The 27,606-nt window shown below is 35.5% G+C and overlaps 1 protein-coding gene and 1 pseudogene across 2 annotated transcripts in view; both read left to right on the forward strand.

Moving 5' to 3' along the window:
- The window catches only part of LOC127857918 (discoidin domain-containing receptor 2-like), a 177,549-nt gene that overhangs the window by 3,633 nt on the left and 146,310 nt on the right, over positions 1 to 27,606 (forward strand). The window lies entirely within an intron of this gene.
- On the forward strand, positions 1,628 to 27,084 carry LOC127857919 (discoidin domain-containing receptor 2-like; annotated as a pseudogene).

Consider the following 27,606-nt stretch of genomic DNA (forward strand, 5'->3'; position numbering starts at 1 on the left):
TTGAAAAATGCTTATTACTTCTATGTCGCTTCAGATTTGACTTTTATATTTGGTATGTCTTTGTATATGGACAAGGCTTTTCCATATACGCACACAAATTTTGACACCTTTGACCTCGACCTTGAACTTAGGGACGGCATTTAGGTTTCGGAAAATGCGTTTAGGTTTCGAAAAATGCTCATAACTTCTATCAAAGCGTTTATCGGGGGCATATGTCATCCTATGGAGACAGCTCTTGTTTTGTTCAAATTTGAGTCCGTTACGAGGACCCATTCCCACTGGAAATTTTTTTTGTTGTTGCCCAAATGGGCCTTACAAATTTCCAATTGAAGGTTTGCAAAAAAGAATATTTTTTTAATATTCTAAAGTCTAAACATGTCATTCATCTCCAAATCCAGCTTTATAAGTTAGACTTATACAATATAATATTGAAATCACTTAAATTATGAATATTTTATGATTTGTAAGAATTAAATCAACAACATTAATTTCCCAATTTTAGTCAAAAGTTCGCGATTTTTCCCAGCCCCATTCCCTAAATGGTGAGAAACCACTGCAAGCAAATGTTGTTAATATTTCAGGTCAAGACGGCCTTCCAGATGGTATAACCGATTTCGATGCTAGAAAGGGCTCCGACAAAAAGACGAAAAATGACGAAAACTACCCACAGCATAACCTGAGGAAAAAAAATCCTTCGAAGAACAGTACATCCCTATAATCATTGCAGCTCTGGCGTGTCTGATTGTTGTCCTCTTTGCCATCGTATGTTTCATCGTGTGTCGCCATCGACGACGGAAACAGAACAACAACCGTCTTGGCATGAAACCCGTTGTTGACCACGTGACCATGAATATGAACCAGATCAGCAGTTAAACCTTTCCCACTCAGATACACTTTTTGACGCTTCTGTAGTCCCTTCGAAAATCAAATTTAAATTAAGGAATTTTCTTGCTAGATTCAAGTTTTAAATGCTTCATTTCCAACCCTAAGATACTAATAAGTAGCATACTGCATACAATCTGAACAGAATGCGAGTTACTTGCAGGCTGTTGTGATTTCATGCTTTTTGCATATATCCTTTTTCACTTTGCTTCAGAGCTGGTAAGGTTGAAATAAAATATAATATACAAACATGTTACTTGTTTTCAATTAAATTTCTTAATTACTTAACACGTTTTGGCCCTAGCCTTCATCAGTAATATCAAATTAATTGAAATAAACAAAAATATAGGAAGGAACATCAACGTCATTCAGTAATGTTACGTCGCTTTGCAGCAGAAAAACTGTATATTACACATAACATTACCCTTTACATCTTTACAAAGATGGATCAGTTTTGATACAACAGTCTATCAGTAATAATATTATTTATTTTGAAAAGAGCCTGCTCTGTGAAAATGGGGTTTAATGCATCTCGTAATCTGTAAACCCAGTTTAGCCTGTGCATTACACACAGGCTAATCAGGAACTACACTTTCTGCCTAAAGTGGATTTTTGCCAAAAGAAGACTTTCTTAAAACCAAAAATAGCATAAAAGGGGAAAGTCTTGTCCCTGATTAGCCTGTGCCTACTGAAATTACCTCTCTTTTCTTAAAGTAAAGCTCATACTTATTTTTTTTCAAATCAGGTCAACAACACGTTCCACCACACGCTGAGCGGGAAAATGTCCAACGGGACGATGTACAAGGGTCTGCCAAATGAGGATATGGACATGCTGCATACGTGTAACGGTGCGGACAAAGTTTTAAAGGGTTATTCTGACCCGAAAGATTCCATTCAAGGTCGCAATTTACCCGACCTCCCCTCCTCTAGTTCTGAATTGCAAGGTATTTATTGCCATGGATACCCAAGCTTTTCTGTGATGCCTCGTACATACATGGCATGGTGTGTCCGTATATTCGCTTTACCGCTCGTACACTTAGAATCACATGGTAAAACAGCTTCTATGGCTTATTAACATCCATATTGCTGCATAACTTTTGTAATCTAAAGCAGTTTCAGTTACTTATTTTATAAGATGTTATTTTTAGCTTGGCTGTTTTCGGAGAAAACCGGAGTTATTGTCATAGCCAGCTCATCGTGTCATCTGCTGTCCGCCGTCAGCCGTAGGCGCCATGCTTAAACCTTAACATTGGCTCTAAAATCAAAGTGCTTCCACCTACAACTTTGAAACTTCATATGTAGATGCACCTTGATGAGTTCTACACGCCACACCCAGTTTTGGGTCACTAGGTCAAGGGTCAAGGTCACTGACCTCTAAAAAATTTATTTTTTTAATCTGACAAGCTTTCGCAGCCGAGCGTTGGCACCCGTTATGCGGTGCTCTTGTTTACCTAAGTAATTATGAACTATCCATACGAAAAAAATCAGCATGTTAAAGTATATTAAATGAACTTTAATGTTAGTTAAAAAATTATATGGCAAGCAGAATATAAAACTGTGTGTCTCTCACTTTCAAGCTGTAATTTGCCATTGAAACAGCATGAACATAAGATTATGAATGCCATATTAAAAAAATGTAAACCAATAATAAATATAATTTAATAGTTAAAACTCTATTAAATAGCATTTTTGGCTAAGTTTTAAAATTGTTCAAGAGATTTAGAGATATTCAATGACAATACAGAAAAACTTTACTTTTGAAGAATGTTGGAAAATGAAGAATTTTTGTTAACAATGTGCAATGCTTTACAACTGCTTAGCTATAGTCCATGTCAATATATACCCTGCATAGTGCCAGTGTGTTTCCAATGTGTCTGTGTGCCTTTATGTCTGCCTGTCAGTGTTCCATATATCTGCCTGTTTGTGTGCCTTTATGTCTGTGTGTCTTTATGTCAGCCTAATTGGTATTGCGTGTTGATGTGTTCACTTATTTGGGGTTAATGATATTACCCTTTCCCACTCAGAAGCAAAGTGAAAATGGCTATGTGCAAACAGCATAAAACCAGAAGAGCCTGCAAGTCACTCACAGCCTGTTAAGGTTTTATACTGTTTGCTGCTCATCAGTATCTAAGAATTTGAAGTGAAGCCTGTAAAACTTGATTTTAGTAAGAATGGTCTTTAGTTAAATAAAACTTTCTAAGGGACTACATTATGCATCAAAATACAAATCTAAGTGGTAAAGGGACATTATATGTCTAATGCTTGTATACAGTCGATTAGTGTATAGCGGATTTAAGTGAGTAACGGATAGCTTAAACGTTTTTTGCAAAATACTTTTATTTATGTTAAGATTTATAGTTTTCTATGAATTGAATACAAAAAGCCTTTCATTGTTAAGTCGATTCATGTTTTTGTTGATGTGTGTCAATGTTTACAACTGTTTCTTTTTTCGAAAGCAAAACAAGGTCACATTATGTACACACTGTTTTTGTGATGACAGGAAAAGTGCAGACGAATGGTTTCTTGAATTTTGCAGATTTTGTTTGGTAAACATAATGTTCATTGATGTAATATTTTAGTATTATGTGTCCTTTACAAAAGTAAGAATGCTCAGAAACCAGATTGATGCGTACCATATAAAATAAGCATGAAAGCTGCAACTCGGGATTTAGTGAATAACGGACATGTGGTGACCCATATTCAGGAATGTGGGGATTGTCTCAAAATAAATATAAACTCAATTGAAGTTGTCCAATACACATGTGGTTAGCATGTGGCTATGCTATTAATAAGTGAAAACATCATTTTTAATGAAAAATAATCAAATTATAACGAAAAATCGATTTCTCTGAAAACATATTTTCCACTATCAAATCTATATAGATTCAACTCAAAATGACCCGAATATAGGGTGCATCGCTTTGAACAGCTATTACTTCATCAATTGTGCAGCGATTTCCATGAACTTGGTCTTATAAACGCAGAAATAAATGTCCTTTCTGGAAATGTACATATATTGCAATTATTTTTTACAAATGCTGTGTCAAATTTCAAGAAATAACACGATACACATGTAATCCGATAAAGACCTAAGCGATCCGGTAATGGCTGAATCAGTGTACCATGAAATTCGCGCTGTAAACAAATAATATTTTTTCCGCTGGCATGTTTCAATAGGAAAGACATGTGTCTATCTAGGTTTAATGGTTTAATTACTGAATGCATGGTGTTTACGTTAAAATAAGAACTCGAAGTCCTTAGCTATCCGTTATACACCAATCGACTGTACTTTCCACAAAATACCATGTTGTCTACTTGCAAATAGATACTAGAAAGTTATGTTCCATTCAAGTGCACTTTATATGTAAGATGCCTTGAGCATAAAAATATCAGAAAAAGGGGATGATTATGTGCTTGATGCACTAAGTTTATGGGGAAAGATAAATGTTTTAATTTACAATTTGTTTCATCCTTAAGTTTAGAATGTGAACCATTTATGTATCATAACAACAAAAGATAAGGTCCTCTTATATATGTAATAAAACATAATTTCTCTCCGGAACAGTATCTTAATTGACATTCCCAAATATTTGCCAATGTACCAATGTTTTTTGTGTTTCAAAGACTTCACACTGTGGCATTCTGGAAAAATATTCACATAAGACTTCTTAGGCTCCTGTTGAATGTCAAACTTCGGGTTTACAACAATATAATGTACTTCTAAACAATTATGTGGTCCAGTACAATTATGTGGTCCAACTGGCATTATGAGATAAAATGATTATATTGTTATTGTCTCTCTGTTATTATCAAACTATACCCAAATAATGTTTATGTTGTGAATTAATTAAGAGTTTTACTGAATACTAAATGGGGAGGGATTTTTTCATGAATTGCTCCTTTAAATAAATCGCAGAATTCTTCAGAAATGACAACTATGTTCCCCAACAGGTTCGAATTCCCACTATCCATCAGTATTATGTCCATTGAATTACTAATTTTCCACAGTGTAATGAATGAAATAACAAAATCCAATAACATAAATAATTACAATGTGTTTCTATTACCCACCATGTACACATATGCTATAAGAACTACATTTGAAAGTGGAGGTTTTTACCGTACTTCACCAGTGGGATGACATAAAATATATTGATATGGCCAGTTCCCAGAGTTTTGATAATAAAACTAAGTCCCGCAAATTGTTTTCTTGTTTCCTGAACACAGTTGGTAGCAAATTTCCCCAGCAGCATATTAATCTTGTTCTAAGCCATTCTTATTTAAACTGTAAAATGAGCCTGTATCAGATTAGCCTTTGAAATGCAAAGAAAATAAAACTTCTGATATATTCTTAAGGCTTTCTGTGTAGATTGAGGTAGTTCTCTCTGTTCAAGATGGACTGTAGATCTACTGTACAATTTCAAAATTTCTATGGTGAATGACTTACCTATTTAAGAGCCCACCCACTTTCTAGCTGTAAGTCATGTCATAGATTTTTCATTTATCACTATAAAAATGTTATTGAGTGTCATACATAGAGTCTATCATATGATTTCACTCTGGGAGGTATGCATGTTTTTACAGTAATTTATACCATGCTGATATTTTAAGAATTTGATGAATTTTTCTGATAATTTAGATCTTTTCTATACATATATTTTATTAATGGGTTTTCACTGCCCTTTTTTCTGAACAATTAACGTGTTATTGTGCATGTTTTTGATTTTGTTTTATATAATTAAATAAAAGCATGTTCATGTAGTATGTTTGTTAACAAGTCAACTTTAAAATGAATTCAATAAGTCAATAAGAATATATATGTTTAAAACATTCTAAGCAGAGCTCCAGATAAGAGGTGTATCTGCCTATTTACACATTGAACAAATAAAAAAAACGCATTAAAAATCGACCCATTATGTAACAAAACTCTTTTCAAATCTTGGTACGTATTTTTAATCAATTAAAGTGCGTAACCGGTTTAACCAATAATCCAGTTAAGTTTTTAGTGTAAGTTACCCTTTGAATCAAAGATAAGTCAATCAAAATAAGCTTGGAATAAAAATGGTGGCCCATCATGTTTGTGGGTAAAAAAGGGACGTTTTAAGCAACTTGCGGGAATATTTTTAAAGAAAGTTTGTTCATATCGTAATTTTAAATATATTCTGTTTGCATTTAATAATATAAATAACAAATTATAATACTATTTCTAGATTAAACACACCTTTTACTTTTTCCGTTTTCTATGGAAATGGAAAATACAGTTCGTTGCCCTGTTCCGACGTTTCACCGGTTCCGATGGAATCTGAATGTACTTTCAGTAAATAGCGGCGGCCACAAAGCGAAAGTTGTTTCGTTTTACACGCACACGTGCCATTGTTGAACAAGCAGTACATGATTGATGAAATCTTTATCTTAGGTAACAAAATCCCAAATACTTTATGGCAGGATAATTTTTTTACTTGGTTGAAAATCGGAAAAATGACGTTTTGAATAATGAGTTTCATGTCAAATTTTTCTTGGGCATGGCAGGGCATATTTTATAGTGCAGAAGTTATTGCACAGGTACAGACAACATATGTTAAAAATATGATGTAAATCAATATCTGTTATCTGAATGAAATTATAACAAAAATAAATGGATAACTTTTGGCCAGTTCCGATGGATTTGACGTAACATTGAGTGGTGAGGCTCCTCAGGGACAATGAGCAAATTCCTGCAATTTTACAGTTTTTGATAATTTTTTAACTAGTTTTTGTTGTATTGTCAGATGCTCCGGTTACATTTCAGTAACCTATTTATGTTCGTCTGTCTGTCTGTCCATATTTTGATATGAAAGAGATTATTGAAATATTTCCAACACATGGCGGTATACATGTTGATATAGACTCCTATGGCCCAAACACTAAATATTGACTGTAAGCAGGCATTGACATCCGATATCACCATGCTTTTTCAATCATATTCTGTTTCTCTTTTATTTAATGTATTCTCTTTTTCTTCAACATGAACTTGGGACAAATTAGGCTTTATAACAGTGGGTCAGACTGCAGGACTCCACGTAATAGTAAATACAGTTCCCGGAAGCAAGCTCAACATTTGAGCCCAGCACAGTAAAAAAGCTACAAAAATAACTTTGACATATAAGAGGGGATACAGAGAATCACCTGGTATATTGATTAGAGTGAAAGAGGCCATAGAATATGTAGGAAGAGGTATTCCTTTAACAAGAGCTGATAGGAACCATGATTTGTCAGAAAGTTTCAGAGGATCCAGATGGTTGGGTTCAATGCGATATATGCGACAGTTGGATCCATGTTTCTTGTATTCCCGAAGACCATGACTATGATCAGACTGCTTTAGCCTCTGAAGGAGTATAATTATTTTGCCATTTGTTTGTCAATTAAATAAAATATGCACTGTTGTAACTTTGCTGGAATAGTTTACGGTGACATTGTACAATATACACCAAGTCTTGTATGCTTAAGATATTGTTAATGTGTGTCCATAGTTGTGTTAAATTTTCAGCTGGAGTGCTTGTATCAGAAATGAGCCAACTTTTGTGTAGCTACATGTAATAATTGTAATAACGATAAAAAACCAACATAAAGTCATAGTAATGGTTCATATGTTTTACTTTTGAAGGACAATGCACATAATTATATGTACAAATGTACTTTTGTTTTGCGTCATTTTTTTACATCTCTTGTATCTTCATTGCCTCCTTCTCGGGCATACTATCTATGGCAACAGAGATGATATTAAAATCATTATCTGCACAGGTTATGATGTAGTCACATGGAATGACCACACCCCTACCTGTTGCTTCCGGGGCTGGCCAGGGCGCAAAGCTAGGGCAGGGCTCTCCAGTGGCTAAAGCAGTGATTTTACCCTCCAATTCTATGATATTTCTGAATGCACCAGCTAGTCCTCTTGGCACACGGCCTATGGGCAATCCTGCAATGTCACACAATATTAAGAAACGACTTTGGTCTGTTACATTCTGTCTCATTTCTGGAGGAAAGTCCTCAATAGGTGGAATCCACACTAATGCTGCATTTTCATCATGTAGATTTGTATATTCCAAGTCCACATTTAACTCGGTATGCATTGGAGGCCTTATTTTGAATTGGTGATAGCCTTTTATAACGCTATCTTCAATTTCGTACCTAAACATGGTGCCTATTTCCCAATAGTTGTCCAAATATTATTTCTGCAGCATATTAAGACGTTTTGCATTCCCCTAATTTACCTCTTTTAGTGATTTTACGGGTTAGTAAAAAATAACGGTGAACCGTCGGAACTGAAAAGAGGCACCGGAACAGGGCAACATAGTGCGATGTAAATATTTATAAATCTGAGAAAAACTATTTTGAACTTCAGGTTAATCTTTTGTGATAATTTAGGCAAGTAATTGGTCGACCTATCCCAGCATAAACATTCTTTATCATTGAATGTTTTGATACAATTTGGCCTGTCGATGTCAAAATCCCGTCGGAACAGGGCAACGAACTGTACCCCTAACCCTTTATGGCTGAAACAAAAGAGTAAAATACGCGTTGACAATAATACCAGGGGGCTGAAATACCCTTTAGACTAAATCCTTATCTGGAGCTCTAATTCTTAGTCAGTAATGACAGTTTTTCGATCTATGAAAAGCATTTGAGGCTGGGCAGCTATTCAAGGATGACACTTTCCACTTTTATTGTTTTTATGCATTTAAAGGAAGACTCTTCCCTAGCAAAACTACAGTTTAGGCCGAAAGTGTGGTCCAAGATTAGCCTGTGCAGACTGCATAGGCTAATCTGGGAGGACACTATGTACATGCATTTGGCAACATTTTCCCCGAGTGAGGCTCCAATGTTAAGCAGCCTAGGGTGCTATCACTGGTAAAGTTTGAACCCTTTCCCACTCAGAAGCGAAGGGAAAATGGCTAAATGCAAACAGCATAGTACCATAGCAGCTTGTTAATTAGCAGGCTGTTAAGGCTTTATGCGGTTTGCTGCTCATCAGAATCTTAGGGTTGAATATTAAGCCTTTAAAACTTTAATGTATTATTAGAAAGGTCTTTAATCTTATTTGATTGTCTAAGAGACTAAAAACAGACCAAAGTGCGTATCTGCGTGGTTAAGGGTTAATATACTTTGTGTGAACAAAACTTTGGTCTCCTCTGGTAGAGTCATTGCCTCCCAGCTGTGTTGGTGTAGTTTAACAAGAACATTGACATAACTGTTGAGGATTGGCAGTAGATGTGTTTTGATAAGGATCCGTGGTAACATTGTTTCCTGGGAGTGTAAGATCCCATGTCTACCAGTGATATGAAGAGTGTCACATTCTTGATAGTTGTGGACAGTAAATGCAATTAAATTATTATTAAAGCCCTTGAACACTGCATTTGTGAAATTCATCTCACAGAAAATCATCATGATCAGTTCATTGTGATGTTCATAATAATCATGATCAACAGCTGCAGCATAGTCTAATGAGCTTTTCGAGATATAGATTCAATGAATATACAGAGAAATAGTTAATGAAGGAGTCATCAAAATGTATCAAGTTGAAACTTTAACTTTAGGTAAAGGTATGGACCAGTTTCAGTCGTCATGTCATGTGACGCTTGATCTTTATAAGCCAATATAGGCAAGATTGAACTATATTTTACATTGTTTATGGTAGTATCTTTGTATATTAGTTATTACAAGGTCATGCAAAATATTGATGCAACTATTATTTTCAAATTATAAGTGACAGAAATAAGTTGTCAATAGGAAACAAACCCATCTCGATTTGATTCTCTTTAATACATGCATAGGCAATCATGTGTAATTAAACTTTCAATTAAATTTGTAGATGTATGAATAGTTATTTATTAATAATCAATGATGACATAATATTATGAACTAGTCTCGTAACCAACATCACTATTTTTCGCCACTTTTCTGCTGTTCTAATTTTTATGCACAAGCTCAACAAAGAGTAAAATATTTGGTGAACGCCAGGGAGACAATATGTTTCTTGGTTCATTGTAATTGTCAAAAATCTAATTTTTCCCCTGCTGTAATAATCTCTATTTGTAAACATATCATAAACTTACTATATCCACATCCATAATTATTACCATTGTTCTTGGATATGAAATATTGCTTTCTATGTACCTGCATGAGCAGTTTCATCAGAAATAATTGATGTTATGGATATTTTTAAGATTAGTTAAGAAGAGTTAATATCTTAAATCCTTCTATTGGCGTTTAGTAGCTATTATTGTTAACAAGAGATTACACCATATGGTTTCGCTCTGTTTTACAGTTGTAAAGCTGTCTGGTGAAAAAAAAATACTGGATGGTCTTGTGATTTTGTATGATACAATCCTAAACTAAAACAGTTCCCTCTACCTCCATTGCTTGTTGGTTTATTTCCTCTAAATTTCCTCAGATAGTTAAAATTTATTACTTGGGTGTGTGTGAGTGTAAAATTCAAGAAATTAAAGATGTGGTTGAACAGAAAAATAATGAACTTCATTTCACGGTAAATGCTATGAAAGTCAAGTTTGCAGATAGGAATTTTGGAGGTCGGTTGAAAGATTATACATAAGGGGTACTCTTGGAAAACGGTGCTTAATGCAGGTCATGATGTGCAAAAGTGTCGTCCGAGATAAGCCCTGATTAGCCTATGCAGTCTGCACAGGCTAATCAGGGTTTGTGACACTTTCCGCCTAGGCTGGATTTTCCTTTATCAGAGACTTCCTTTAAGCAAACACTTTCATTAAAGCTGAAAGTGTTGTCCCTGATTTGCCTGCGCAGGCAGTGCAAAAACACAGTATGCACATGCATTAACCTTTTGCATGCTGGGAAATGTGTCGTCTGCTAAAATGTTGTCTGCCGAATTTATAAAATTAGCATTTTCTTCCATTTTTGTTAAAAAAAATACTATAAGAATAGCAAACAGTTTGGATCCAACTGAGACGCCACGTTCTGTGGCGTCACATCTGGATCCAAACTGTTTGCAAAGGCCTTCAAAATTCGGTTCCAGCACGGAAAGAGTTAAGCCCTGTTTTCCCAGAGCAACACTCAACAGTTTTTTGAATGTAAATGACTCTGTGTCAGAAAACACTACATATACCATAGCCATACTGATAGAATTTGAAGATATTTTTCTCAGCTTGTTTTATTGCCCTGCATCGTTTAAATGCTTTTCATGTCTAAATCTTTTCTATCCAGATTATCTTTGAGTAGTGCCACTGAAACCGCAGAAGTGTGAGATATGTGCATTCACTTTGATAACTAGATAATATAGGGAAATGTGGGCGGACTTGCCTTAAGGAAACATCGTTATAAAGAAGACTTGGATTTCTAAAAAAATAAATTAACAAAGAAATTTTTTAATTTCATCATCGCAATGCTGTTTATACACTAGAATCAAAATTTGTATTATTGATGCATTTATATATACATATATGATATAACAACTTAATATAATATACATAATACTGTTATGTTTCAATTACTGAACATATACAAAGAGCAAATTATTATTTTTGCACTTCTTACATAATTGTTCTCAAAGCATACCTCATTTTACTAACCCATGGACAAACAAGAGTAATTTAAAGAATATCTATATATGCAGTAAGCTTTATTAGAACAACATTTTACAGCTTCATATTGTGATTTGTTTACAATGCATGAAATAAGGCATTTAAATCTTTAATCTTGTGAGAAAGGTCTTAAATGTAATTGAATTTTCTAATGAACTACAAATGCATCAACATGCAGATTGGTAAAAGGGTAACTTAAAATTTCATATTTCTCATTCTAGATTCTCGTGACTACGCTGTACCAGACGTCACAAAGTCAGCCCTGAAGGTGGCAATCCCGCCCATCTACCCGCCCCAGGTCCCAAAGCTCCGGGGCGTGGTTCTTAACCAGCTCGACCTCGCCCCACCGAACTATGATGCCCTGTACGCAGCTGCAGATGTCGTGCATCAACAGAGTCTCAACATTCCAAACCTCCAGGTACATTGTAGACCTACAGATACATTGTAGGCCTGCAGGTACATTGTAGACCTCCAGGTACACTGTAGACCTCCAGGTACATTGTAGACCTCCAGGTACATTGCAGACCTTCAGGTACATTGTAGACCTCGAGGTACATTGTATACCGCCAGGTACATTGTAGACCGCCAGGTACACTGTAGGCCTCCAGATACATTGTAGACCTCCAGGTACATTGTAGACCTCCAGGTACATTGTAGACCTGCAGGTACATTGTAGACCTCCAGGTACATTGTACACCTCCAGGTACATTGTACACCTCCAGGTACATTGTAGACCTCCAGGTACATTTTAAACCTCAAGGTACATTGTAAACCTCCAGGTACATTGTAGGCCTCCAGGTACATTGTAGACCTCCAGGCACATTGTAGACCTCCAGGTACATTGTAGACCTCCAGGTACATTGTAGACCTCCAGGTACATTGTAGGCCTCCAGGTACATTGTAGACCTGCAGGTACATTGTAGGCCTCCAGACACATTGTAGACCTCCAGGTACATTGTAGACCTCCAGGTACATTGTAGACCTGCAGGTACATTGTAGACCTCAGGTACATTGTAGGCCTCCAGGTACATTGTAGACCTCCAGGTACATTGTAGACCTCCAGGTACATTGTAGACCTCCAGGTACATTGTAGACCTGCAGGTACATTGTAGGCCTCCAGGTACATTGTAGACCTCCAGGTACATTGTAGACCTCCAGGTACATTGTAGACCTCAAGGTACATTGTAAACCTCAAGGTACATTGTAAACCTCCAGGTACATTGTAGGCCTCCAGGTACATTGTAGACCTCCAGGCACATTGTAGACCTCCAGGTACATTGTAGACCTCCAGGTACATTGTAGACCTCCAGGTACATTGTAGGCCTGCAGGTACATTGTAGACCTGGTACATTGTAGACCTCCAGACACATTGTAGACATCCAGGTACATTGTAGACCTCCAGGTACATTGTAGACCTGCAGGTACATTGTAGACCTGCAGGTACATTGTAGGCCTCCAGGTACATTGTAGACCTCCAGGTACATTGTAGACCTCCAGGTACATTGTAGACATCCAGGTACATTGTAGACCTGCAGGTACATTGTAGGCCTCCAGGTACATTGTAGGCCTCCAGGTACATTGTAGACCTCCAGGCACATTGTAGACCTCCAGGTACATTGTAGGCCTCCAGGCACATTGTAGACCTCCAGGTACATTGTAGGCCTCCAGGTACATTGTAGACCCCCAGGTACATTGTAGACCTCCAGGTACATTGTAGACCTCCAGGTACATCGTAGACCTCCAGGTACATTGTAGACCTCCAGGCTCATTGTACACCGGCTGGTACATTGTAGACCTCCAGGTACATTGTAGACCTCCAGGCACATTGTAGACCTCCAGGCACATTGTAGACCTCCAGACACATTGTTAAAATACCTTATCTTTTTTCTGTCTTTTTGCAAATGTGCCCTTCATCCTCATTTCGGATTTCAACAGTTGTGCATTATTTTCAGTATATATTGATCAAATTCCATAAAAGAGAAATGAAAAATCCTGGGGTGTGATTAATTGAGCTGCTGCATGCGAAAATGAATATTATGCCATATATTAATTTGCACAGTCTGGTCTGTCAGAAGCTTCCCTTTCTGCTTAAGTCATGCAAGGTTTTGTGGTCCCATTAGCAGATAGTATGAATCCTCAGCAGAGCATAGTGATTTTCTTGGCTTCATATCTTACAGCCTTTTCCATTTGGATTGGGAAAGTAACGAGATGAACCATGCAATTGGGAAAAAATGATACATTTTTAATATGATTATATATAACAGTTTTCTAACTGAGAATAAGCAAATTTTTAACTGCATTTCAAAATTAATGTTATTAAGTGTTACAGAATTATATTCCTGTATAATAAACTCAATAAACCAATTATTTAGTTTATTGGAAAAGTTCTGCTTCTTTTGGGGTTTTTTTTCTCCTGATTTTGGGGGGAAAATATGTTACTTTTTGCCAATGGAAAGCAGCCCGTAAAAGGCTGTAATTTGGGGCAAAAAATCACTTGAGCATAAGGATGAAGAAACATTTGTTGAGCTTCACTGTTCAGATATGTCCTAAGCTTAATTTTTTGTGACGCAGCGAAATCTGAGGAGGCAATTGCACAGTGCGATTGACGTTTTCTGACACAAGGACACCTATTTCTATAAATGAATGTTAAGTAACTTTAAACATCAATGTTTGTGCTTTGGAAGAAACTAACATAAGATCTCTGCGGCAAAAGTTATTTCACAGTTTTGCAAAAATACATCTTGGATGTCAAAGAGTCTGTACATGTAGTTATGACAAAGTGTTATTTAGTGTTGAAGGGCTTCAATACAAGCAATACTTTTTTTATTAGTGTTTTATGAATATTGACATAACTAGGCACCTGGTTTAAAATCAGAATAAATAGCATTGCACATCCATTGTACTTCACAAAACCATCAAATTGCAGGCATGAGACATAGAAAGCATATTATTTATTGTGTAAAACTATTAATACATACCACTCACAGTAGTGAAAAAGAACTAACAAATGCAGTGATATTGCAATGTTTAAATGTTTTTTTCAAAATATAGTTTAACTAATATTCAGTTACATTATTCATATACACTGGGAAAAGACATCTGGGTTACTTTGCATATAATGGTTGTTTTGGCTATTCTATTCCTTTAAATGTGTTTTATTTTGTTAAATCCATATCTCATATCACACAAAAATGAGGGCAGTTATTTAATGAGCAAATCTAGTCTGATAAACCAACTGAAGTTACTGAAAGGTCTTAACATAACACCTGTCAACATATGAGACTCGCTATGGCAAAATGGGGCTTAATGCATGTGCATTAATTGCCGTCTCAGATTAGCCTGTGCACTTTGCACAGGCTAATCATGGACAACACTTGTGGAAGTTTTTGTTTAAAGGAAATCTCTTCTAACCAAACATCCAGTCTTGGTGGAAAGCATTCTCCCATATTAGCCTGTGCAGGCTGCACAATCTCATCTGGGACGACACTTTACACACATGCATTAACCCTTTCAGCGCTGGAACCGAATTTTAAAGGCCTTTGCAAACAGTTTGGATCCTGATAGACGCCATAGAACATGGCGTCTCATCAGGATCCAAACTGTTTGCTATTCTGATAGTATTCTTTGAAAAAAATCGAAGAAAATGCTAATTTTTGAAATTCAGCAGACAACATTTTAGCAGACGACACATTTCCCATCATGCAAAGGGTTAAGCCCTGTTTTCCCAGAGGAAGGCTCATATTTTGTTGGGAGACAAAGACCCAGATGTAAGGTTGTGAATAAATACTTTAAAACGTTGTTAGGACATGTAATTTATATCTTGCCAGTAAATTCCAAAATATAATCAAGAAAAGCCACCCAATATCGCATGAAAGAACTAATAGTAAATACAATACTGTATAACTATCTCACATCTGAATAATGAACAGCGTAGTAAGTGTCTTTATTGCAGTCTCAAAATTATATAATGAATAACAACTGTCTTTATTTCTCGTGTAATGGGAAAATTGATGTACCTGGCAAAATGTGTTCTTTTCCACATTGCTTTGAATAATTATCTCTTATAGTCCTTGTATTTCTGTAGTTAAGGGACAATGAGTGCGTATTGCCTGGCTACAAGGTGCAGTTCAAGGTGTTAGTAGTCTTGTTTTGGCTGCTCTCATGTAGTTCAATAGTCACAAAGTCTTTCTTGAACAGCTATTTTTGTGCGTAGGCTAACTTACCTCCATGATAGGATCCTTGTTCTGGGGTCGTATTTCAAAAGCATCTTAAGTTAAATTTTATTCTTATCCTTAAATTAGGAAATTTCCTTAAGTGTTTCATTTCATATTGCAATAGATTGGCATCAAGATATATGTTTAAATTACATAATTATGCCAATGTTATTTTAGGAATACCAAAAACACACGTGTTTCCTTATGTAGTAAAGAAATCACAAAACTTTGTAATTTTTAACTTAAGTGAAATTATTTAAAAAATGACTTAAGATGTTTCTGGAATACCACCCCTGGAAAATCTGGGCTTAATTCATGTGCCTAGAGTGTCACAGATTAGCCTGTGCTGTCTGGGTCCATACTCTATGCCCAGTTTTCCGAGAACAAGGATCTTATTAAAAACAAACTTCTCTCTTTCGTACAATCAGGGTGCCACTGGAAGCAGCGTGTACTCGATTCCTAACGCCGAGTTGTTACTCAGCCTCGATCTGTCCGTGGTTGAGTTCCCTCGTGAAAACCTGAGATTTGTTGAGGTGCTGGGAGAGGGACAGTTCGGGGAGGTGAGTGTGAAGTGAACTTTTTTGTTAGAATTAGGGGCTGGTATAAGGCCCCATTCCCTATGGACATTTATTTTCCCCAAATAAAATTGCCCAATATAAGGTTTCACACAAAAAATATTTCACCAAGCTTAATAAGTTGAACCCAAGTTAACATCATACTGAAAACACAAATTCTCAATTTTAAAGTATTTTTATGCCCTCCCTTTGAAGAAGAGTGGGTATATTGTTTTGCACATGTCTGTCTGTCCACCAAATGGTTTCTGGATGATAACTCAGGAACGCTTAGGCCTAGGCTCATGAAACTTCATAGGTACATTGATCATGACGTGCAGATGACCCCTATAGATTTTCAGGTCACTAGGTCAAAGGTCAAGCTCACAGTGACTCGAAACAGTAAAATGGTTTCCGGATGATAACTCAAGGACCATAACGCCTAGGATCATGAAACTGCATAGGTACATTGATCATGACTGGCAGATGACCCCTATTGATTTTCAGGTCACAAGGTCAAAGGTCAAGGTGTTTGGGGGGCATATGTCTCTGACCGCGGAACACTTGTTTAAAACAACAACAATAATTTTACAATTTTAGTTTTAATCTATTTATTTAAGCTTGATTGCATCGAAAGTCTGAGACTTATATAAACGCTCTCGAGTCTGTTTCCTGGGCCTAGAACCAGTACTTGGTGTCTTTGGGGGATATCTAAAGAACGCTCCCACGGTGGGGATCGAACCAGTGACATCCTGGTCGCTAGGCGGACACCATATCCATTACACCACGGCGACCTTTTTGCAATTTTAATTAATACAACAACAAATTTTGCATTCCAAAAGGACCAAAACGGTGATCGAAAACACTGGTGCAAGATTTGGAATCCATAATTTTGTGTCAATATTTGCGTCCATATAATCACTACTGTTAAACCTCTACCAATCCCTGTGACGAAACCATTTCTATAAACCAGGGTGTTATTTCCACAATATTGCAGCTTCATTCCTCCCTTGCAATTCCCAGAAGTTTACAAAGTGCTCTTAGCTTTGCTGGATCTACAAGAGAAGAGTTTTTGTGTACCGTGATAGTGATGGGAGTTGGGCTTTTTCTTTCCCTGAGGTGTTTCCTAAACCACACCCCTGGTTATAAGACTGCCTGCAATCCACAGCCAGAAAATTCTTTCAGCCAGCTTAGTTTGAACTTATTTATTAATTAAATTATTATCCCCCACCAAAGGCAGAGGGATATAGAATTGGCTTTGTCTGTCTGTCAGTCAGTCTGTGTGTTTGTCACAAAATTAATATTCGGCTGGGGATATCAATTCAAAGAAAATGCTTGTTGTCCCCTTCCGGTTTCACTGGAGGGGAATTCTGTGTCCGTCAGTATGTCACACTTTTCTGGATTCTGCGATAACTTTAAAAGTTCTTCTTTTTTTTCATGAAACTTGAAATATTGACAGATGGCAATATGGAGATTATGCACATCATTTAATGTTGTTCCTACGTCAAGGATTCTGGTTTTTTATGGCAACAACTGGACAAGAAATACTGTTGAAAATGGTTGATCCTGCATACTTTTCTGGATTCTGCGATAACAATATATGGCAATATAGAGATTATGCACATCATTTCATTTTCTTCCTACGTCAAAAATTCTGGTTGCTATGGCAACAACAACAACAATATTCTGACAATGGTGGAGCCGGTAGGGGACATATATTGCTTGGCAATAGTCTTGTGTTAAAAAAAAAATCCAATTCTTTGAAAGTCAATTCGCATTGAGGCACACTTGAGTCCTGATACTGGGTAGTACCAGTACTTGGTTTCCATTGCACATGTCAGACACCATATTTGTAAGGTCACCACTACCTTACCAGTAGCTCTATCAACATCAACATCAGCAGCAGAATAGCTTTATCAAACACTATTACTGCCACCCAACTCATCAATGACACTGTAAAGAACACACAATATTAATTATTCATTAATAAAGGACGTCTGAAAGCCAATTTATTTGTGTGTGAAATTTATGATTTACTAAAATCCTTCAAATTATTGTGATATTTATTTTGATATAAATTGAATTAAAAATATCTTCTTAAGTATTACATAAGGAAAAAAAACCTGTAATTGCTGTATAAAGCAAGCTTATTGGGAGCCAAGTGGGTGGGGCAATCTTTCATGACAATCACAGACACATTTCTAGATGATGATGAGAAACAATGCGAATAACTCTCTCTCTGATGATTGGTTATTACTTGGAGAAGCAATACAATATTTTCTCTGCAAATTGTTGTTCCCAGACTCAAGTGCTGCTAATGATGCTATAGATAATATAGGCATCTTGTAATCTCTCTGGGACAGAAGCTAATATCACAAACTGCAATAGAGTTTATTTTTGTGTTCGCAGATTAAAAGCTATTCTTACTTGTAAAAAAAAGTGAGCTATTGTGATGTTTTTTACATTTATAAGTTGTCATTCATATTATCCGCACATGTTAAGGCATGCCCAATAAAATATGTATGAATGTTGAAATTATTTTGTTAAAATATTTAAAATTGGCTCCCTGTTATATTACATGGGTACTTTATAATAAATAAAATCGGCCAACTCCATGACACCTTGTAGCATAGATCATCTCATCACAGTCATGAAAAAAGGGAAAATAACCATTACCACTACCACTACCAATACCACTAACATAAGCATCATTATACTTGTTTATATGCATAATCCCCCCCTGTCACCCCCCCCCTTTACCAAAAAAGCAACTCACTACCTGCCCGACATTTTAATCAAAACAGTGGCCACAGACTCCAGAGAATGTAAGTGAACAAGACAATTTAGAGGAATATATTTAAGGTGTTAGAATCAGGAATATTTTGATATGTTAGAATTAATAAAAGAGGTTATAATTAACTCTACAATTTATATACAAAAACAAAAGATATCAAGTGTCATATTCACTGAGAATTGAATAAATGTCTGAATCAGAAGGATATGAAATTCATGTCAGTTAAAATTTAGGAAAATATGCCAGTTTGAATTGTCATAGGCCACGTACTCTGAATTGAAACAGCCCCGGAAAATGCTCGAGAGCAGCTTCATTTATATCACCTCATATACCAGAGTAAGAATTGGTTATGTCATGTATGCAGGTTCACCTTTGTGAAGCAGTTGACATCGATGACTACATCCAGGAAGACTGCCAAGTCAACCGGTACCTCAACCGGCCCATCCTGGCTGCGGTTAAGATGCTTAGGAAGGAGGCAGACGACAGGGCCAGGTAGGTTCAGAGATTATTCAACCCTTTCCCATTCAGAAGAAAAGTGAAAATGGCAATTTGCAGCCAGCAACAAAAAAACAGCCTGTGTATGTTCAGGTTTTATGCTTTTTGCTTCTCATAAGTACCTTACGGTTGGAAGTGACATCCCAAAAGGCATAAATAGGTATTTTAAGGTGCCATTTTGCAGGAAAAACTGTTTCTTAACTTATACTTGGTTTATTTCTCTAATCACATTTATAATTGACGATATAAATCCTATTCCTCAAGATATTTTAATAATATTTCTACCATTAAGCGAATCTTTGAGGTCAAATTTATTGCTCATTCTTATATGATTTGGGCCCAGTTTTTTCTTTGCAATGTTAACTATTGACAAATTTTCCATTATTTGTGTTTGGTGTGTTGTCAAAAATATCATAAAAACGTTATTAATTGGTTATTTTTCTTTCAGTCATATTTATGGTTTGGAAATCCAAATTTATTCTCACCTGTGTTCTTTTTTTGCCTTGTATTTTAATAAGCTCATGTGCAAATGTGTTGCATACAGGTATTAATGGAAGATTCAGGTTTGATGGTTTAACATGTGCACTTGTTTGAAGTAATTAGCAACCGACACTGCGTTAATCTGTATTAATTTTATGAAGTTATTGCTCGTTATGACATCAAATGTGTGGGCATTATTTTATGAATGTTAAACCTTTCCTTTGAAATGATTAACAAAGGTCAAGGTAATAGTTTAAGATATTGTGAAACATATGTTAAAAGTAAAATGTGGTGATATTAATGCTCAAAAGATGCATAAGAGCATTGTTATGAATGAAAATTTTATGAACAATTTATTAAGAATGAAATAAAGATCTGAATGCTGTAATGATATAACTATCAACATATTGTATTTGTGTATAATAAAACAGTCTATAGCTGTAGTAATTATGCAAATAAAGAGTGCTGATGAGATTGCACGAAAAATAAAAACATACATATGAGCACTGGTGTTGGAAAATAGGGCTAAATGCATTTGTGTAAAATGACATCCCAGATTATCTTGTGCAGAATACACAGGCTAATCAGGGATGACACCTTGGCGTTGTCAGAAATTTTGCATAGAAGAGACATCCTTTAAAAGAAAAAAGACATACACGTGGAAAGTGTTGTCCTTGATTAGCCTGTTTAAACTGTACAGGCTAATCTGGGACCACAATTTATGAACACGCAATAAGCCCTGTTTACCCGAATCATGTCTCATATTGTATTTGTGTTATTTAATGTTCTCAAGTTGTTTTAAGAATTTAAAGAAAGAGTGCTGATGAAAGTGGATGTAAAATGCTAACATACAAATAGTTTGACACAGAACACGTTTCACACTTTCCTGATATATTTCCCCTTAAAAGGCTTTTTCAAAGTTTGTTTTGAAAAATTGGCTACATTTTCTTTATGTTACTCAACAAAACAATTTTATTTAAGGCGAAATATATCGGGATAGAGTGAAACTTGTTCTGTGTAAATTTACTTTTATCCCTACTGGATGCGAAACTGAATACAAATAGTTGTCAAACACTTATTTCTTTCAAACAATGTTACAGGGCAGACTTCCAAAAGGAGATTAAGATCATGTCTCAGCTGAAGGACCCCAACATTGTGCGTGTGCTGGGGGTGTGTATCAGGGAGGAGCCACTGTGTATGATTGTGGAGTACATGAAGTATGGAGACCTCAACCAATTCCTGCTGGACCACGTACCCGAGTCTCCCATGGCAGAGGCAACCCACGCAAAGACGTTAAGGTATGAGCTCTGTATTAAGTGTCGTTGAGTTTTATTAATGCCCATGCAAGTGAGAGGGTGAGGTTTTAAATTTATAATAGAGCCTCCTTATTTTGTGTTTTTAGCTCATCTGATCACATCATGCTTATGGTGAGCTTTTGTGATTGAGTTTTGTCTGATGTCCCTCATGCTTGGTTAAGTTAAAATATTCTTCTTGTTTGTTGAAAAACATGGTCGCTGGGAGTAGTTTTTTTGGTGTTTTGCTTTGCCCACAATTAAGTGTGTGTGGCGGGGTAAAATGCGGCTATCCATCTGTTTGTAGACATAAAGACAATATGTTACTTTTATTTAATATTGTGTATAATATTAATGGGAGAGGCAACACAGTAACCATGTTTGTTTTGATTCATTTTAGGTGTTATGTTTAGTAAAGCCAATGATGTTATGTTGCTTTTGAAAGTAAGGGTTCTGTTATTGAATGCCACTTATCAATTCTGTAACCAAAGGCAACATGCTTTGTTAAAAAAGTGTGCGAGAAATAGACTACAAATGTATTGTGCCTTATTTGAAGATGACACAATCACAGTTTATTTTAGTCAAGTCCCAACTTAAGTTTATCAAATGTGAACCATCAGGCAGGTTATGTTATATACTAGGATACTATTACCCTGTATTTTCTCTAAATTTATTTACATATCATTTTGGCGTATTTCTGTTAATGTAAATTTTTGAACACTAGGAAAAAAAAGTCCAAAAATAAAAGGTATTTAATATAAAATATTAACAAAATTTTGCTTTTGTTTTTGACTGACTTAATTGGTTTCATCTTCCTTTAATTTTTAAAAGATGTGCCATAATGACATACCCTATTTTCTGCTTTGTTTACAGTTACGGTTGCCTGATCTACATGGCGTCTCAGATCGCCTAAGGTATGAAGTACCTGGAGTCTCTGAACATGGTGCATCGTGACCTGGCCACCCGCAACTGCCTCGTGGGCACAAACTTCACAATCAAGATTTCAGACTTCGGCATGAGTCGGAGTCTGTAAAGCGCTGATTACTACAGAATTGAGGGTCGGGCTGTGCTGCCCATACGATGGATGGCTTGGGAGTCTATATTACTGGTATTGTAGTTGAAACATATTTATTTTAGATTGATTGCATTGGAAGCCAAAGGCTTATTGAAGCGTCTTGAGTCAGTTTCCTGAATAGAACCAATACTTGGGGTCTTTGAGGAGATTTTAAGAATGCTCCCACAGTGGGTTTCAAACCCGTGACCTCATAGTCACTAGGCAGACACAATATCCTTTATTCCAAGCTGGTCATACTTTTTGCTACAGGAGTTGGATTTTTATAATGATTTTTTGTTCTTACAGTATATTCTTAACAAAATTAAACCAAATTCACATAATACTATATTGCAACTCAAATTTGTTGTACTGCTTTAACTATTCTGAAAATATTAATAATTTTTCATAATTATTCAATTATGTTTCTACAAATCTAAACTGCATTTTGGTATAATTAAAGCATTTTGTGTGTGATTGAGTAACAGCCAATCTTTCCTCTCCATTTCAGGGCATGTTTACGACAAGGTCAGATGTCTGGTCTCTAGGAGTTACCCTGTGGGAAATACTTACCTTTGCACGCGACCAACCATATGACGTCATGAACGATAAACAAGTGATTGAGAATGCTGGGCACTACTACCGCAATGACAATAAACAAATTTACCTACCGCAACCTGTGAACTGTCCCAAGGAAATCTACGACCTCATGCTCGAGTGTTGGAATCGAACGGAGTGCGAGAGGCCGAGTTTCCGCGAAATCCAGATGTTTCTACAGCGCAAGAACATGGGCTACAACCCGAAGGATGAAAAGATGAACCAGATAAAGGTCCCAATTTGCTGACTAACCGCCCACAAGGAGTCGGGAGAGGGTTCAATCTCCAAGCCGAGTAATTTTCAATCAGAATGCGGTCGAAAAAATGTTGCTCCATTACGTTCAAGTTTTGTTGAACAAGATTGCAGTAGAAAATTGAAAATCGCAGTTGTTGCTCCATTGCGCACAAGTCGCGACTCGATTTCTTGTTTCATTGGTCAGCCATTTTCGGAGCTTTCTAATTTTAATGAAGCTGATTTGGATCCAAGGACTGTAACAATGATGAACTGCGATCAAAAACTATTTGAATACAGTGATGAGGATGTTTCTGAAACGGAGAACAAGGATGTTGTGGACGTTCTGCTACGCAATTCACTTTCAGAAAATCCAAAAGTTTCGTTAAAAGGGAAGACAGCTGTTAGAAAGGGTGATAGTGAAGCAGAGTCTGCTGTCAAACCAGCCTGGACTGGAATAATCTCTAAACCATGTCCTGTGGTAGTCTCTAAACCAACTGTGCAAAAGGGAACAAACTATATTCCGGCTTGAAAATCAGATATTAATTTAATCTGACAATTCCCTCACAAGTTGTACCGGTATATACCGGTACTCAGAATGTCTGCAGTTTTTTATGATTGAAAGGCAGATTTCTCACAAAGAACTTGTTGTGCATACCAGAGTCTAGTGAAAAATGGGTTTGTCATTTTCTGCAAGATAAAGTTGCAAATGTCTTACTACAGATTACATGTTTGCGTTTGCAATTAAATAAATGCTTTCCTGTAAACTTTGGTTACAAGATTGCAGTCGGGAACGTAAGACATGTGCACACTAGTGCGGTCTAATTGACAAGGGAATGTGAAAAGTATTACTGTAGGGAAAACATTGTATTAATGAGGATCGTTACATCCAGTTAAACATTGGGACGGATTCTCCCAATGGTACTGGGTGTGTGTATGTCTGCACATAATTACAGAGAACACTTCAGTGTGCAGAAAGCTGCGTACATTTGCAGGCTTTGTATTTTATGTCGATTTTATTTTTTGTAGACACAAGATGGCACTTTGGATTCCAGCCAAGGATGAAAGTTTTGTTTCTCCTTGGAATTTGAGCATGAAAGTGTTATATCTGCTTAGTTTTACAAGTCAGAAACAGTAATACAAAGTTCATATGAATTCTGACATATTTGTTATTTTCATCATGTGTTCAGACATATAATTTTGAAAAAGAGATTTTACCAGACTGATCATTGTTCAGCTATGCTGATGGTGATTTTTGGGAGTGTGAAATGTTTCCTTTTGATGACAGATTCTTTCTAGATGTTTTCTGAAGAAAAAAAACAAACAGATTGGTTCCTTGCATTTAAAGCGCTGTCTGGACATGACATTGAGCTTGCATTGCTTGTCATTTGTAGTATAATCATTTTGAATCATAATTCAGCCCATTAATGTTTTGAAATCATTTTCTCATGTTGCATAAAAGATTGACGTTATTTCAAGCAACCAGGCTTTTATAAAGGTGTCTTGAAGCCAACTTTGATGTATTCTGACACACAGTTTGTCATTCAAATTGTCCTTGTTGATGTTGTAATGAGATTTCAAGTCATGCTTTAATTATGTTCTTCTTTAATAAAGATTTATAAAACCTCACATTAAAATTAATGTACTCATTTAGGCTGGTGTTTATGAAGGCTTACAGAATAGAGAAAATCTCAGTATGATAATATAAGTTCAGTGGTTTGTTTGGTTTACAGTCATAACTTTAAAGTACCCAATAACAATTATTGAAATAATTTACACAGGTGTGATATTTATAGTGTCCTATATTAATTTTGTCTAACATTAGATTGATTGATTTATTAATGTCAGAATTGCAGTTTATTTATAAAATTTATAATTGGCACCAATCATGATACTGTTCATATGAATTATTGACATATTCATCAGTTTAACAATTGAATGATTTAAGTAAATGAAAAAAAAATCAGATGTTCATGAATTATTTTACATGGTTGTTGTACACAACCAAATTACATTATATATATGTTTTGTATATATTGATGTGAAATTGTACAAATGTATATAGTCATAGTGTTGTTCTATTGATAACAGAATTAAATTGCTTCTTGTATGTGCCACTTTCCAGCATTTCTGATTTGAAATATAATTTAATGTATCAAAAATACATGCATTTCTCCACTTTAATGAATTATCTCTTTAAATAACTGTTTGGTTAGGAAGGACAACATGGTCACTTCTTTTTGTTAATGTAAATTAATCTTCATTATTCCAGTAAGTAGCTTGTCTAATTTTAAGAGTTTAATTCATATGAAAAATTTAAATTCAATACTGCAAAAGTAATTGATTGCACAAATTTAAGTCAAAGATTGGGATATGGAAAGATCCAGTCATTGTCTCAATACAATATAGTTTTCCTCTTTGAGATTCTTATAATTTTCAAGTTTGCAGGCGATTAGATGCACACAGCTTATATCTCCACAAAAGGCAGGAAGAATGTATTTATTAAAATAGTTAACTGTTTTAACTGCTTGCCCATGGTTGGGCGTAATTAATATAATTTTGCACTAAAGTTTACTCACAATTTAATTTGAAATTTAGTAACATTAGGAGGAATAAAACTTGGAGTCAATGATGTGACTAATTCATTTACTTTTTTTTATCAAAATGTTCATATATTTTGTGTCGTATTAATTTGTGATTGTACATTGTATTGACATTTTCTAGTCATTATGGTTTCAATGAAAGGATTTTTTTAACTTGCATTTTACTGAATAGCTTTTGTTTTATCTACAAATTGTAAACAATATTTTATAGTAACTGTTTTGCTGTTCTTGCTGTAGGAATTTATGAGATTAGTTGAAAAAACAACATTGTAATATTATGCATATAAAGTGCATATATTTACATAATTATTAAAACAAATGTTTGCTTTAATAACATGTGAAATACGTATGTGTAAGTTTAAAAGAAAAATGGTCATTTAGTAACTTCTTTGTCACAAGGGAAGTAATTCTTTAATGTATGATTAAACTACATGGTTGTCTCCCATGGATTGTAAAAAAGGATGACATTTTTTGCGTTTTGCTCATTTTCTGAACAATTGTATTTGTTAACAATGTTGTGTCAATCCTTTTGTGTACATTTTGTAGTCATTGTTTCTCTCAAGTCTATTTTAACAAATGGCATTGAATAACTTCAAAACTTTATAAACATAACTTGATAACTAGACACAAAATGCAAGTCTTTGTAAAGAGATAACGAACATAACTTTACTGGTTAAAGATTCATGAACCATCTTATCCCTTTCCCACTTTGAAGCAACTTCACAATGGCTATTTGCAAACAGCATAAAATCAGAACAACCTGGTAACTCACAGTCTGTTCAGGTTGTATGCTTTTTTGCTGTTGATCAGTATCTAAGGTTTTGAGATGAAGCCTTAAAAACTTGAATCTGGTAAGAAAGGTCTTAAATTAGATATATAAATTTTTTAGGGACTTCAAATGCACAAAAATACGTATCTAAGTGTTAGAGGTTTAATTCAGTTATTAAATGTGTCCAGAATCTCATAAAAATACAAGTGTACATATATTGTTTCAGTATTTGTCTACTAAATATACGCACTTGAATTAAGTGTATATGTATTTTCAAACACATTTTATATGTTTTAGCTTATCATTTCAAATGCATATATATGATAAATCTTTCTGAACAGACATAATGTACATCAAACTTAGTGCTGGCTCTGTAAACATATTTCCTATGTTCGTCCGTCTGTATGTGTTCAGTGTTTGCCCTCCTATTGTGTATGAATCTGCGGGTGACCCAGCCCAGATTTCCACGTCTTTGAATACTTTATCGTTTATTTATCGAAATATTTCATAAAATAAAAATGGATGAAATAAAACCTGTATGTTTATCATTTTATTAGTACCCTTTTGGTGAAACCAGAGAGGGACTTATGGTTTGTGCTCTGTGTGTCTGTCACACTTATCTGGATCCTGCGAAAATTTTAAAACTTTTTCATATTTGTTCATGAAACTTGAAATATGGACAGATGGCAATATGGAGATTATGCACGTCATTTCATTTTGTTCCTACGTCAAGAATTCTGGTTGCTATGGCAACAAATAGACTAGAAATATTGCTGAAAATGGTGGATCCTGCCATAACTTTAAAAGTTCTCCATATTTATTCATGAAATTTGAAACATAGATAGATGGCAATATGGAGATAATGCATGTCATGTCATTTTGTTCCTACGTCAATAATTCTGGTTGCTATGACAACAAATAAACTACAAATATTGCTGAAAACGGTGGATCCTGCCTAGATAGGGGACTTTTATTGCTTGGCAATAGTCTTGTTTTATTATGCAGCCAAAGTATAAATGCTTTGAAATACACTGGCATTGAATTGACTACATTTA

Source organism: Dreissena polymorpha, chromosome 14 (assembly GCF_020536995.1).
Source record: "Dreissena polymorpha isolate Duluth1 chromosome 14, UMN_Dpol_1.0, whole genome shotgun sequence".
Classification (NCBI taxonomy): Eukaryota; Metazoa; Mollusca; class Bivalvia; order Myida; family Dreissenidae; genus Dreissena; species Dreissena polymorpha.